The 14,323-nt window shown below is 37.8% G+C and overlaps 1 protein-coding gene across 2 annotated transcripts in view; it reads right to left on the bottom strand.

Annotated features, from left to right (window-relative positions):
- LOC117586018 overlaps window positions 1–14,323 on the bottom strand; it is a 37,685-nt gene that overhangs the window by 12,981 nt on the left and 10,381 nt on the right. For both annotated transcript variants that reach the window (XM_034275847.1, XM_034275848.1), the window contains exon 2: window positions 6,005–6,059. The gene's annotated coding sequence lies outside the window, so the exon portion shown is untranslated. The remainder of the gene's footprint in view (window positions 1–6,004; window positions 6,060–14,323) is intronic.

The raw sequence follows: 14,323 nt of genomic DNA, 5'->3' as shown, positions 1-14,323 counted from the left end.
AACTCCAACTCCATACCGTTTTTTTTTTTGTATTCAGTTTTATTTTAATTTTTGCCGTGTCCAACCAACTGCCAAAAAAAATTACATTTAAGGCTTTTTGTTTCGATTGTGGCCGGATTGGAGCTGTATTCTGTTCCGATCTGTTCTGATCTGATCTGGAAGGAGGGCAGCTAATGAATGCATTCATCTAGCAAACCGCAAGGGAGTTTCTGCATATTTTTTCATTCTTTTGGTGGGTTTTTGGGACAACTGATTGATGGTGCAGCTGATTCGAAAGAAATTCAACATAATAAGCCCTTTACTTACAAAAAATTAAACATATTTGCGTATAAATTCGGCTATAAACCACAGAAAACCGGATTCTTCATGTCGATGTGTGCGAGAGAAGAGAAGGAAGGAAGAAATGTATTTATGAATATGTTTTTATGTATTCAATGATGACAACAAGTTAGGGCTCTCCCAGCAGTTAGAATAGCTTGAGTATTTTTAAATCTGCACAATGTATTAATTTATATTTGCTCTTCTGATAATTTCAACAATTGATATGCTCCTCACACAAATGTAGAAAAATTTAGAAAATCATTTTGCATTGCAATTGTCGCAAAAACTGTGGTGTCGGGAGCTCTAGCTTACTCCGATTCATCGTGGACTTGAATTGAATTTCAATTAACGTTCAAATTGCTTACAAATTCCACTTGCAATTCCAATTTCAATAACGAAAATAATATAAAAAAACCCCAATGCAAACAAACAATGCGCATGAAATTAACTTGAAGGAAAAATTGCCAAATCAAATACCAAAAGGCAAAAATCGGCAGCAGCAACAACATTTATTGATGGCAGGCACAATAAAAATGAAAAATGAATTAAGGTAAAATTAAGTGACTTGCTTTTGATTTATGCTGTGCTCTCTGCTAATTTATTTTTTGGCACTATGCTAAAAGCCAAGTCAGTCGATTTGATTCATGACGGGCTAACGAATTCAGCAAACAGTCGATGAAAATACCCCCAATCTTTATATCTTTCGATCTGTAGCAAGTGATGGATGGATGGATGATCGTATTGCTGAGATAAGTTGCAGTTAAATCGCAAATCAATGGAAATGTTTCTTGAAAATTAACTCCTTAAACGCAAATGGAAATGTTTCCACAGTCAAGTAAATATGATGAAAATTAATTTATAAGTGATTTATATTTAAAAAAAAGGTGTGAAATATCAACAGCAACATATGGACTAAATGTCTGTTCTATATGTGGTGTTTCATATTTAAGATATATAAAAATACATTTTATTATTTTGAATATTTCCTTCAGGAAATCCATGAAAATATAATTGTATTTAGTACACATTGAGAAAGTATGCCAGCCTATCCAGAAGTCTTTATAGGTAGTTCTAAGCGCTCTGATCCCAAGGGGTAATCATATTAAACAGGCTTATGCTTAGTTACAAAAATGTAATTACACATGAAATCGCAAAAACTAAACGAGTGTCATGCATGTCAGATGCCATAAGCAACGACGGAACAGAATCGAACTTTTCCCGATTCTCAAAGTTCATAAAAGATTTCAAAGTACACGGCTGCTTAAAGGTACACTCTTAAAAGGGGAAGAAATTATAAATATACACACAGGGCACATTGAAATTAAACTAAATGACATGACAAAGCTAATGGCTAATAATGAAGTGGGCTTTCAAAGGGGCTTTATCGTTATTGTTTTTTTTTTTTCGCTTCTGTTTTATTTTAAGATTTTCGTTCCAGACATTAAACCGTTTAAATATAAACCCCATTACAGGACAGCCCAAAAATGAATGCAATTTTTGAGGCACACAGACCCAGTACCTTCTTCTCAACAGAAAAGCATGTGGCATGTGGCACACGCAACAATTGAGGTGGGCTTAGGGTGGTATCCATCTTCCGTGTTTGGTTAAATGCAATTTGAGGTATGCCAAAACGTTGCCTCATTCCGCGTTTGGCCAAGTAATTGTGCAGTCAGTCAGCGCAACGATGATTGAAAGCGAAACACACACCAACAGAATTGTTGTATTGGCAAATTCATAATGCGAAAGGAAATCAATTGAAAACGTATGGAGATTTAACAATTAATATTGTTTATATAAATAAATATTGCTTGTTTATAAATGAAAATATCAATTAATTACTTTCTTTTAATTTAAATTAAATAAATATTTAACATGAATCAAACCATACACAAACCAATCAAAAGCATCAAATGCGTAAAAATTTTAAAATAAACACAAAATGGCCCTTCTTTCTAGCTTATCCGTTCCAAACCAAAAAAGCTTTCAAATTAGATGAATTTAATGAAATTGACAAAGAAACTAATTCTGGTAACCGAGTCTTAAAAATTACACTAAAACCGATATTTACCAAGAAATATTAACCACACATCGTAAATTCATGCCGTTCTTATTTGCCCATTTATTTTCCAGGAAAATGTAGTAATTAATCATTCAGGAAAACACCAGATATTCCATGGTATTCCCAGTAGTGTCTCATAAAGCTATAAATAATTATTTATAAGCTTCTGAAGATTCGCAAATTAATTATTACAAATTAACACAAGACTCAATGAAGCACGCGTCGGATGAAAATATATCAGATAAATGAACTTATCACCTGGGGGCTCTGCTGGTGTTTCTGCTTTGTTTTGTGGTTTGGCTAGTTTGTTTGAGCCAGGCCGAAATCACAATCATAATAAAATATACACAAAAATCAAACGAAACGCGACTCGAGTGGGACAAAGATATATTCGAGTGTTCAGCAAAGATTCCCCTCGTTTCCAACTATAATTATTAAAGTTTTTTGCTGCCTTATGCCTTTATAATGCTTATTTTTTCGTCTATCCAGACAGGTCTGGCTCTAATCGTTTCAACTTTTGTATTTTTTTATTTTTTTGGCATGTGCCAAAACAATTTGCCTCCTGCTGCTGCTGTTGCTACCTGAACTTGAGCTCGTTTTGTATTAATTCTCTCTGTGTGTTCACTTTTACTCAAAGAATTTGTCTGCGTCGGAAAAACTCTCACTGCGCTCAAAAAACCGACAGGCTGACATGTCAGGTGATGTGTCAAATGTCTACGAGTATCTCCGGCTACGTGCCGCATCGTCCAAGTGAAATTGAAAACTACAAAAAAATCAGTCAGACAAGCCATGTTCATGTCCATGTCCGGAGTCCAGAGACATAAAGTTTAATGCAAAAACGCGGCACAGAAGGAGACTATCAACACTTTTATCACACAGCTGTGGATGTATTTATGTATCTATTAAAAGTTCTTTCACACAAAAATGTATATGTTGGAAAGTGGAACAGTCTATCAGTAGCACTTTCACATTCTGTGATCTTAAGATAATTTATTCATCAACTCAAATGCATACAAAATATAATAATTGCACTTCCTTGAAAAATGGATCTTGGATCTTTAAAAACAGAAGAGACTTTCAATTGCAGATAATAGACTTGAAACTTTAAACCCAACATCGCGTTCTCTTAAGTTACAAACGTACGATAAATAATATATTTCCTTTGACTGTAGCTTTTAATGAAGTGGAATCACTCACACTCTCACGGCAGTGCCAAATCCATTTATTTATACTCATTTTGTCATTCCCGCATTGATTGTTAAATTTATTTACGTTTGCGCTCAAATGTATTCAAATTTGTCAACGTTTTTCCAGACAGCATTTTGCTTCATTCAAGTTCAAAGTTCAGATGTTACGAGATGATAATCGTGTTTACTGAACTGACTTGCTATATTAAGCCGATTAGTGGAACAAGTTTGGATGTTAAGAAGTAGGAAAAGTCCCATGCAAGCGTACAATAATTGAGATACTTAGATTTGAAAAGGAGGAAATTGCGCAATTTCAGATATACAAACTACGAGGAGTGCAGGGAATGACGCAAATTTATGATCTAAGCTAAATTATATTCATTGCATGTCAGCAATTGTTTGCTATTTTCAACTGCCGTTCATCATTTCCGTTGACAAATTCTCATTGTTCGGAGTTCGGGAGACATCTCTCGAATGAAATTTTGAGCATCTATCGATGGCAGTCAACCAAGCATGAACGACCTCAAATCGTATACTTATAAGAGTATTAGAATAACGATCAATAATAATAACTTAAACAAGGCTTGTTGCTCTGGCTTTAAAAATTGAAACTTTGTATTATTTTAGTCTTAAGATTATATAAATAAATAAAATTATCGAAAATGATGATCAAAGTCGAGTATTAAGACTGCTTATTGTATTGCTCACATTGGGTGTGTCTCATATTAAATCTCTTGTCCGTGTAATGGAAAGTATGAGCGAAATTGAGTTTCCCAGCAACTGGCACTCCATACATCGATCTTTCTTCTATGTTTAAAAATGTCGCCAAATTGTAGCTGGAAGTGATCGTAATCCCTTGGGAAAATATATAAGGTTTTGAACTAGTATCGAACTAATCCTTAGCACTGACAAAAGTGTCAGATCCTCAGGACTACCGTTTTAGCATTCAGCAGAAGGTTTTCTGTGGTAGTCCTTTTAGCATTTTTTAATGGTTTTTTTAACTATTGATTTCTACTGTGTTCTCGTGTTCTTTATTATTTTGTTGTACTTTTATTTGAAAAAATGGTCAAATTTCAAACTTCCAGTACTTCTTCTAGTATTTATATAGTACCTAACTCCAAAGCCAGTTTAAAAAATATATATTCAAGTAGAAACATTTCATAACAAAAATGTATTGAATAATAACACCCTTTTTGAGCAGTATTGCCATGGACCATGTCTATGAATTATCTGCAGACGAATTGACGTGGGAACCAGTAGCAGAATCGTGGCCTGTCCCAGTCCAGAGACCTATATGGGCTATTGATCCAGAGATTATTCGAGAGCTTTTGCAAACGAAGGAAGTACGAGTTTCCCTTCCGGCACCTGTCCCGGAACTTATTTATAAGTGTGCAATCCAGGAGCCAGAGTTAGAGCAGTTTTCTGTAGCTGCAATGTACTTCAGGTACCGCTTTACGTACATAGTCCCAATTGTTCTGGCGCTACCACTGTTTTATTGGGCATTCAAATATGGCGACCCCTTGGAATGTATCGGAGACACCCTGAAAGTCCTATGGCAGGATCGCTCGTATTATGATGCTTTTACTGTGTACTTAATTTAATTCAATTGATTTAGAGAACTCTACTCCTTACAATTGAAGTGCAATAGAACGCTAGCTCCAAAGATCCAGAGTGGGAATAAAAAAGGTTGATAATGTCTTCTCCTGGGGTAAACATCAGTTACAGACATCTTACCACACTGGATTACCGGTTACAAAAGAAACATAAACCAAATGAGATACAGATCGTTGATCTCTTTCGACCTCATTTGTTGTGCGTGGAATTGCAATTTGCGTGGAAAGGCAGGCCATCGATACGGCTTACGGCAGAAGAAAGAGACAGAATCGGGGCTAAAAGGGCCAACATTTAAATGGGTCTCTCGATGCAATTAAAACGCAGACAAAAAAAGCACAGTGCTGAAAGGCAGTAAACACACACACACACACACACACTCGGGTACAGCAACACAGTAACAGTAAGGCAGTCAGCGGTCACTCAAATCCGCAAATTAGCATTTAAGTGCCGCTCAACAGTTAAGTCCCAGCACATATTCTACTCGCATGACTAGCGGCAATTAGAAGTGAACTATAGTTTAAATTATATAAAAAATGATGGACTAGACGAGTACTCTTTCCACCAACTAAAGATCTTGTAAGTCAGGAGAAAGATACCAGATACGTCAACAGTTATGTAAGAAGTACATTATGTTCATCCTCTCTTGCTTTTTATAGCAAATGACCCATATTGAAGGTGGTTCTAAATGTGAGAGAGAGCAGTGGGGCATGCAACAATGTTTGAATAGTGTGTTCGCTGCAGCTGGACGGAACGTGAATTTAACTGATGCATTACCAACAGTTTTGTTTTTTTTAGGAAGGGTAATGTTAATGTTTATATTTACCGGAAGAGTTTCAGAAATCTCAAAGAAATTCTTGATAGTGTGTGCTGTGTGCAGCCTGCAAAAGATAAACACAAACAAACGAAAATTGATTAAAATATTTGAGGAATAAATATGGTGAAATATATCGAATTCGGAAATTTTGAGCATGAGACTGTTTTCACACGCCTCATGGATGGTGGCTTTCACATGGACATACCTTTACTATGTGGTATTAGCGGACTGGTAATCTCCCACCATGGGGAGTGCAATTATGGGGCGATTTATTGAAAATGAAAATAAACAATCGTCTCGAAAAGAAATGAAATCAAATCAAACACACAGAAAATCGAAATCAAAGCTCTTGCACAATGAGAAAAAATATTTGGAATGGGGGAAAAAGCAAAGCACAGAAAGACTCAAGACTCAATCAAAAGCAATCAAGTGGCATGGCATCAACAGAGGCAACAACTTCAAGCTGCAGTTTTTTTTTATGTATTTTTCTCTGGGATCACAGATGCGTCACTAAAACCGAAACAGAAACAACAACAGAGAGTGCAAGAGATACAAAGATACTTTATGTAGGTTGTTGCTCGGTTTCCTCTTTCTCCAGCTGTTTTTACTCTTTTATTTTTAGTCATGAATCAAGCAATTGTTGGGTTCTGTTTTAAGAGATATATTCATGTTGGTGGATTATGGGGCGGGGTAATGTAATTGGCCTGGCTGCCTGGCCAAACGGGTTAACGTGAGCGTTAACGCTAACCCAAAAGAGTAGTGTGAATAAACGCGTATCTCTCTCTCTTGGTAACAGATACAAATTGCTTGGGGAGACACACAGACCTGACTAATTGTTTGTTCTGCAGCTGAGGCTGCTGCGTATCTGTCGCCGCAGTCTTCTTTTTTGGGAAAGTTCTGGGCCTGACCTTGTTTCCCTCCTTGCCTGCGCTTTTTTAAGGTTTTTTTTTTGCCAAACAATACAGAAAAGTGTGGCCAATAAAGCACCAAAATAGAGGAGAGAAAAGTAGTAGGGAAACAAAACGGCAATTAGAAAAGCCTCAACCAAAACATGATTCCGCACTTTGCCACTGTTTCAGCAGTTGTGTAAACACTCTACGAGTCATTCCCGGTTAACTTTTAGAAGTGGAACTAATGCGACAGAACAGTCGAACAGTCAAACTGTCGCTCTGGTCGTTCTGCCTCAGTTGTGGTCCATTTCCACAGCTAATTGATCTTTGCCATCCCGAAATGTGTCACACTTCCAGCTATATATCGGTGGAAGCGTCGAGAGGCCAGCCTACAACGACTGTAACAAAAAGTGGGTCAAATATAATGATGCTCCCCAAAAGAATGTGGACATGTTTCACCCCAGGGTGGTCTCAAAATAATTTCGATTAGCCATGGCTGCTGCATGGGGTCTTCCGGACATTCCTTTTATGTATTAACTAATTTTGATTTAAGAATTTAGTTTCAATTAATCATTGGAATGGCCATAGGAAATCCATCAGTCTATTTGTTCATTTATTTACTTAAAACATAGCTTAAAGCGTGTAGAAAAGGTTGTAATACTACAACTAAGCTAATCAATCAACATGATTCAATTTTTGTGATGGTTTTTACGATATTAATTTTTACTTCCAAAATTAATTGAGTTTTAATGAAGGTTAGATCTTGGGAAATTTTATTAGATTGAATCTGTGGAGATAAAATCATTGAATAAAGAAGAAAATGTCTGTGGCGACTAAGGGCTCCCTCTTCCAGTGTTTCTTAGCAGCAAAGAGGAAGATTTCTCATTTTTAGCTTCGCTCTTTTGAATTCCTTACGGTTTTCTCTTTTAAGGCTTTAAGGTTTTCTTGGGAGGGATTTTATCTGAGTCCTGGTTGCTTCTTTTTGAACTCTCTTCCCATTTTCGCAAATCTTCATTAACACAGGCATCGATGGGAACATGGTTTATTTGAACACTTTCCTCGCACGATTCAAATAAAGCATAAAATAGTATCTGGGTCCATAAACCAATTCCATAAACGATGAGTTTTGTCGTTTTTGGCGTAGGCTGTACCTGTATCGCTGGACCAACCTTCCACTCTATGTATCCGTGTCTGAATATCTACGAGTATGCATAACTAGCAAAGAACAGGCCTGGGCAGGTCTGGCACTGGCTCTGGCTCTAGGTCTGGGTCTGGGGCTGCATCGTTGATAATTTATATGTGTCGTCCAGCCCCCACAATCAAGTAAAGTAACCCAGCGAGTGCCTTTGTTTTTTATCGACAGACGACGTCTAGAGCTCCAGAGCGTCTAGAGGTGGGACGAGAGTGAGCTTTATTTCCGTTTCGTTCTCCTTCTTACATATGTAATTGCACTCACGACACCCGAACAACGAGTTCGACAACGAGTTGGGGTTCGGTTTTGAATCAGAGTACTGTAATGGGGGAACCTTCCTCTACCTTTTAATTTGTGCGGCATTCCCCACTGTACGATGTGCCCGTCTCCGTCTCCGTCTCCGACTCCCTCTTTAACTTTTCAGTGGCTGCCTCATTTTAATGTTGTGTAAAGTTCTAAGACCCCCGACAATTGCAACGGAAGTGCGTTCATTATTTTTAATGATTTTATTTAGTGGCCGTTCTACCTGAAGGAGGTTCCTCTGCGGTTGGTTCTATCTGTGGGTTGTCTGTCTCGCATTTGAATGCCTTTGGACTTAAGGATTCATCTCCTTATCCTGAATCTTGAGTTAAGGAATGTCTGGCCTGCCTTGTTATGGCTCCACTCCAAGAGCAAGAGGCAAGTAATTAGTGGCTGGAGTCAGGTGGGAGCGACGGCAAGCATAAACAAGTCAAGTTCTTTGATTCCCAACTCCATAAAGATTAGGTATTTATGAGCCATACCCAGACCCAGACCCCGACTTCCGTCCACGAATGATGAGGGTGGATTTCTCTACAAATAATATCTCTACACAACAAAGAATCTCTCTACCTGCAGCTAGAGTTTTATTGAGTTACAAAGGTCTGGGCATATCCTAACCTTTCAGGTTACGAACCTTACACCGAGCGATTGCCCGGAGCTATCTCTATCTTCACATCTGTCGCCGTGTCTATTTTTGTCTGAGTGCGCAGTGCGCTCTAATTGCATCTCTCAACAATTAGCAAACCCGGCTAATTTTAATAATTGAATGGAAAACAACATAAGAGTCAAACAGGGAGTACACCAAGAGAGAGCCCTGGGGCTAGCCACAAATTGACATTCACATGGGCAACTGTCAGTCAACTTTGACCGCAACAATACGAGTATTACATATGTACATCCAACATGCAAATAAACACAAATATTTATGCAGTGAAGCAACGAAGCTTGAATACCCTTCCTTACAAAACTATGGGAGTTCTTAAAAGTCTTTCTGTGGGAATTATTTGCTCAAGTGGAACGGGGTTCGTTTCACATTAGTTATGGAACACCTTAAACAAAGTTCCAACTTTGTTAACTTATTTTGGGGTTGGAATATTCCAAAATGCTAAGAAGAAACTTTTATTTAACTGATATCAACCACATTAGTTCTCTTAGCCGTTGAGCTTAGTTAAAAACTAACTAAAAACTAACTAAAACAATAGGGAAAACCATTCAATACATTTATAACTAATCATTCCCAAGATATCTTAATGAAAAACGATTAGCTGTTCCTTCAACTTGCGGTTTCTCCATCACTGTTCCGATTTTACATAAACGATTATCAATAGAATATATCTAGCAGTGAAGAGATTTAATGAGAGAACGCCATAGAGACATTGCTGAATTTGCTGCGAGAGAGAGGTTCAAAAAGGAAGTATCCTACTTGTCGCTAATGGGAAATTTGGATTTCGAATCAAGGTTTCATTCAACTTTTACAAAACAATTTTAAGTTAGTCTTTACCATCTTTAGACCTTTAGGAGCAAGTGCAGAAACGACTCTTACCGCTAAAATATGACAACCTTTTGAATTGAACATTCTCAAAATAGAAACAAACAAATATTTATAGTTTCTAAATTAATGACAGATACTAATTTTATGGGGAACATTATAATCATACACTAGTAAATAGAATTAGCGATTTAGTGATCTTTATGACAACTCGAAATGGAACAAGTTTCAACAAGTATTTGAAAATATATTCCTCATTTCGTTAAGATATGTTTTTTATATTGAAATGACATCATTGGCAACAATTACAATAATGAAGGTTAAGATGCAATCACTCACACTCTACACACTCTGGTTAAATACCCTTTTTTGGTAGAGCATCAGAAGTCAACTTTTTAATGCCGGGGGGGGGCACCGAACCGTATGCCCCTGACTGACAAGTGCTCAGAGTGATGGCTGCGGGGAGACTCAGGATGGGAGCGGTTACATCTGAGACAATTATAAATACAAATACACAATTGCAGCCACAAAAGGGTGAGCACAAAACGTTGCATGACACGCCACCACCAAACACAGCAGCAGCAGCACTACCAACAACAAAAACAAACAACAATCGACTGTTGCATGTGATTTTCCAGATACCCAATACTTGTGAAGTGCAAAGGGTATGGATGGGAGCCTTACCGGTCAATTATTATGAATGCATCCAATGAGTAGCCCCATTGTCGAGACACTTCACTGCGGCATTGTCTCTTATTTGTATATATATTTTGATGAGAGGCTGGGGCCCAGCGGCTACCGAGAGGGGACGTTTTGTGGATTGTCATGCACCGATTTACATATTACTGAAATCGGTATAAAAGGCACAAAACAAAAGCTGAAGCTGAAGCCCCGATGCTGCTGCTGATGCCGATGCTGAAGCTTAAGCTGGGATAGACAGACAGTTAGACAAACGTCATTCATTCAACATCATCATCATGAACATCATTTGAATCAATTAAACCAGTTTGAGTGGTACCGGGGAACGGGCCTGTGTGAGTGTAAGAGTCAACCCATACTCATTAGGTATTCATCTGCCTCCGCCTCTGCCTCTTGCTGAATCTGAATCTGTATCCGACTCTTCCCCGCTGATGCTGCACTTGATTGATCATTCCACTGAGGCAAAGCCGCGCCTAAAAAACCAAATTCCATGAATCTGATTATAAGAAATCAAATTCTCATAGACGCGACAGACTCCTACCACACTCTGTCTACTACCAACATCAAAAGGTGAGAAGAAAGACCGCTCTCTTGAAAACCAGTCTGAAAGTATCCCTCCCTCAATGTGCATTCCAAAAAAAACAAACTCATTCCATTTTCATTCGATCAAAGAATGCATGGTTTTTGTTTTCCAAAATCCCTCTTCTAAACCTCTTTTTGTGTTAATTTGGAAACTGGTTTTCCGAACAGATTTTAAGAACTGTCTAGTGTATAGACACTAAGAGTTAACTGGTAGTTATAATGTTTTAACGCTTAGTTTAGGAAACAAATAAACCAAACAAAACACCCAAAATAAATCCGACATTAAATTCAAGTTTGTATCGGAATTTTTATGGGATGTTTCCCCATTGTCTATTCTATTTCATGAGTTCTACAAGACAGACACCTCTTCTTTTGTTTGGGTTTTCATCGATGCCATTACGAAGACAATAATACATTTTCTAACACCCCAACAGATGATTCATTAAAGAACTAAACTAATAGCCAGCTCATATATCATCATACATCAGAGGAGAGATCGTATATCAAAGTAAAAGAAAGAAAGAAAAGCCAAAGCAAAAGCCCATCCCAGGTCTGTGATTTATGCGCAATTTTGTATTCCATTCTGCTGCATATTTAATGAGTAATAACTGAACAGATCCCGCCGAATGGCAGGGAGAGAGAAAGAGGCATATTAATTTCATGCTAATATTTAGTAATACTCGTGGTTTATCTTTTGTTTCTGTTCTATTCGGTTTGCGCAACAATTACGAGGAAATTACCAGAACAGAACATGCCAGAAAATGTGCCGAGGCAATAGATACTGTGAATACATACATATATGTAGATAGATTGATAGATAGATAGTATATAGATAGATCAATTGTATGTGGGTTCTGCTCAAAGGTGTAGTCGGGTATTCAATTTCTTTATAACAGAAACCAGCCGCTACAACTGTAGATCGGTAAAATATTTTGTATGAAGTTTGCTAAGACAACAAAATGTATAGGCACCCTCTTTACTGCTCAGCCACACTGAGAGAGAGAGAGAGAGATCATTTTACTTTAGAGCCCTTACATTCCCAAAGATCAAAGATCATAATTTATAGTCATCCAATTGATGGCTTGATCCCTCTACGCCTACGGGTCTACGCCACTGATCTCGACAAAAGCACATGCAAAGTGCAAGTGGGTGGCGCCCCTTCAGAGAGATAGGGAGAACTTTAAAGACAACGACAATACAAAGAATACAATAAATATACAAAAACACAAAGGCATACAATATGCAGTAATAAGCAATACATGAAAATAAAGGTCAAGTTTAAGTGACTACACAATGACCAGACCAGAGGAGGGAACCCGAAACCAGAGGGAGAACTGAAACTGAAAGCAGAATACCATACGAAATACTATAGAAAAAACAGAAACGACTGTATCTACAGATAAAGTATACAGAATACATATGTACATATGTATAAGAAATACAAATTGTTTGAGTGGGTGGCAGTCAATGGGGGAATCTGCGGAGGCGTTCGTATAAATGTATGAATGAACGAACCAATGAATGAATAATGAATGAATTTCTTATGAAATGGTTTTACTATGCAAATAGCAAAAGGAATAAAAGATGCAATAAAACGATATTGATCGAATGGTTTTTAAAGATACAAGTTTGTAGATTTTTTTGATTAAAAATTTGATGTATTCTTTTGAGACGCCAGCAACTGGAGTCTTTGTCAGTATCTGTCAATCAATATATCAATCCGTATGAACACCCACTGCTTTACATTTGTGGCAAAGTTGTAGCTAATATGGCAGGTGCCAATTTGTTAAAGGGATGAAGCTCTTGCCATGCAGATCAGCACCAGTGGTGCCGTGGAGTTAGGTTTAGCCGAAACCGCAACCATACCACCTGGTCCCAGAGCAGGCTATGGAGCACACTCAATACATTTTAGTACAATAATCTTCTATAATATCAATGTTTTGTTTGTTGTAACATTAGAAAGATTGTAAAAATTCCCTATGAGATCTTAATTATTAGAATATTCGGTTGGTAAGCGTAAAAAAAATCCAGACACAAATCAAATTGTTTAATAAACTAGGGATCAACCATTGACTCAAAGGGGTTGCGGATACCCTTCGACTCCGTCTCTGTCTCTAGTGTAATACCATTCATTAATTTGTGCCGCTGGCTGACTCCGTCTTCGATGGACGGGCGGGGGCTAAGATTCAGCGAACCTCGACCACCAAAGACCAAGTGGCAATTAAAACTGTGTGCGACAGGGCAGCGGCTGTACGGAGCGGTGCATGTGGGTGTTAATTAAAATTGAAATCAATTGTTTCCGCGCTTAACGCTCCAAAGATTGGGGACTGCCGCCCCTTTGTGGGGCGGTGCTGTGCGTCTACCCTCAAGACTTCTTCTTTAAAGATCCAAAAATAGCCACAGAGAGAGAGAGCGAGACTTCATTTAAGACGTGATTCGAGTTTCACACGAACCCTCAAATTGTTGTCGCTAAAAATGAAATGATAAATATCGCTTAAGCTCTAATTGCTTTGGGCATCGGACAATCGGACGTAACAGAAATCCAATTAAATGCTAGGACACGACACGCTTCTGCCTGTGTCGGGGGTACTACAATTTTTATCAGCTATCATATGTCGAGAGCGTGATCTGATAGAACCGATAGGACGGGTCATAGAGTAAGGCGGAGAGACGAGTAGCTAGACAGATTGATAATTGTGTAGATAGTCGGACAGTCTTGTACATACGTACATAAATTTAGTTAACAGTGAAAATAGTGTGCGGTGAACTCTTTGAGTGCATTCCGCAACCAAAAATATTTTGAGAACAAAGTGTATTAATAATACTAGTAGCCCCTGTGACAGTCTCCGCCTTTGTACTAATTATTCAGCGCACAGGGCAAGCACATTTTATCTAGCAATAACTTTAGATGGCGGCATTTTTATAGTTTTTTGTTCTCCAATTGCCATTCCCCAACGTCTTTGAATACATTTCGAGCTAATTGTTTAAGCAATTTCAAAGTTAATGCTCGTCAGGATTTACCCCTAGAATCGTTTCAACCATTGCGCAATTCTCAGAGAGAATCAAGTCTCTGTCTTTATTTACGAGTTGTCTGAGTGATGTAAGAAATTCTAATATATGCGATGTCTCTTGTATTTATAATGATTATTTCATTTTAATATATTTTATGTTTTTTT

Source organism: Drosophila guanche, unplaced genomic scaffold (assembly GCF_900245975.1).
Source record: "Drosophila guanche unplaced genomic scaffold, DGUA_6, whole genome shotgun sequence".
In the NCBI taxonomy this organism is placed as follows: Eukaryota; Metazoa; Arthropoda; class Insecta; order Diptera; family Drosophilidae; genus Drosophila; species Drosophila guanche.
Note: the sequence above shows the minus strand (reverse complement) of the source record. Positions and strands in the feature narration are given on the sequence as shown.